We start from the raw sequence: 1,715 nt of genomic DNA, 5'->3' as shown, positions 1-1,715 counted from the left end.
CAGGAGCTGGATACCAATGCCAGGGCCAGAGTGGGCTGTGTTTGGGGAGCTGCCAGGAGGAGCCCTGCCCACACTGTCCCGATGCCCGTGCCCCAGGGCAGAGGATGGAGGGCCCAGCCCGTCTGCACCGCAGCCTTTCAGCTCCGTGTCCAGAGCCTCACCCGCAGGGCAGCCTGCTAACCTCTGTCCACCGACGCCTTCAGGACCAGGACTTGGGAACATCAGAGCCCTCGAGCCAGGTGCCAAGGGGAGGCGTCTAAGCTCTTGGAGATGACCACCACCACCTGCCAGCCGTCAGCTTAGATTCTGTGGGGCCCGGCTGCCCTCGCTCAGGCCTTCCCCTCCTACAGTGATGACTCGGCAATGGCCGTGCTGTAGGGCTCACTGCACACGTGCAAGGTCAGGGAGGAAGACATGAGACCCCCATGCTCCTGGGAAGAGCCAGGACACGTGGGGGCCGGGGCCACGACCTGGGGCTGCTCGGCACCAGTGACCCAAAAGCTCCCCAATGTGGCCACAGAGATGCCCTCAGACTGGACCCTTAGGTGGGGGCTACCCCCGACATTCCCCTGGCTTCCCCCCTAAGATGGGGCTTTAGCTCCCTCGCTGGGGAGAAGGGCAACTTGGAGCTCACATTCAGGAGAGGCAAGGTATTTTTATATAACTGTGTATATTTTATACAGACTGTGCGTGGTCTCTCCACAAAGATGCTTTCTGATTAACAAAGAAATAACTTAAGGAATGACTGATTATCTTAATAAAATGTGCAAATTCAAAGAGTTTCCCTCTTCCGTGCTTCCAAGACCTTTGGATTCCCCGGGAGGGGGTGGTATTCACCGGCCCATGGTCCCTCCCGGCTGCTCACAGGGGACAGGAAGACACTCGGAAGGGTCAGAGCCCTATGCTAGCACCCCTTTCCCCATAGACAGCTTCAGGGTGCACCAGCTCCACCTAGGAGCTAGGAAATTAATGCAGAGGCCCAGCCCCACGCTGGGACTTGGTCTGGAGGTGATTCCAAATAAAGTCCCGGCAATCTGAATATTTGATGTTCCCATGCTTTGCCACCCCGTATGCCAGCCCTCAACACCCACAGACCCCCAGAGCCGGCTGTATCCCTAGAAAAGGGCCTGTGCTGCCTCAAAGCAGGTCTTGACCGTGTTACAACTTCTCCCCATCTGGTCCGCATCCTTGGAGGGCCCTCTGGGGCCCCAGATTGTGAACGAGGAGGGCATTCAGCAGCCTTAGGATGGTGCCCTCTTTTGAGTAGCGGAGTGCTGGTGTCTTTGCAATGGGCTTCCCTAGTGGCTCAGGGGTAAAGAATTCACCTGCAATGCAGGAGACCCGGGTTCGATACCTAGACTGGGAAGGTCCCATGGAAAAGGAAATGGCAACCCACTCCAGTATTCTTGCCTGGAGAATCCCATGGACAGAGGAGCCTGGTGGGCTACAGTCCATGGGGTAGCAGAGTCGGACACGACGGAAGCGACTGAGCACGCACGCTTGGTGTCTTTGCAGGGACTCCAGCCTTGCAGGAGGATGGTCTCTGACAAGGAGTGGGGGCGGTGAGGCAGGAGGGCAGGGCCAAGGGACAAGTTCATGTCACCAAGAGAAAGAACCTCAAGGCCTTGGCTGCTTGGGGAGGACAGACGGGGCGCAAACACAGCGCTGGGGCCTTGTGCGGACATGCACGCGCGCTGGGGTCACATCGCTGGCAC

General features: G+C 58.4%; 1 protein-coding gene across 1 annotated transcript in view; it reads left to right on the top strand.

Moving 5' to 3' along the window:
* The window catches only part of FAM101A (family with sequence similarity 101, member A), a 14,845-nt gene extending 14,068 nt beyond the window's left edge, over positions 1–777 (top strand). The window contains exon 4 of the mRNA XM_010841273.1: positions 4–777. The gene's annotated coding sequence lies outside the window, so the exon portion shown is untranslated. The remainder of the gene's footprint in view (positions 1–3) is intronic.
* The last annotated feature ends 938 nt before the right edge of the window (positions 778–1,715 follow it).

The sequence above is a fragment of the Bison bison genome, unplaced genomic scaffold (assembly GCF_000754665.1).
Source record: "Bison bison bison isolate TAMUID 2011002044 unplaced genomic scaffold, Bison_UMD1.0 scf7180017864160, whole genome shotgun sequence".
In the NCBI taxonomy this organism is placed as follows: Eukaryota; Metazoa; Chordata; class Mammalia; order Artiodactyla; family Bovidae; genus Bison; species Bison bison.
The sequence above is the reverse complement of the archived record's forward strand: the minus strand, read 5'-3'. Positions and strand labels throughout refer to the sequence as shown.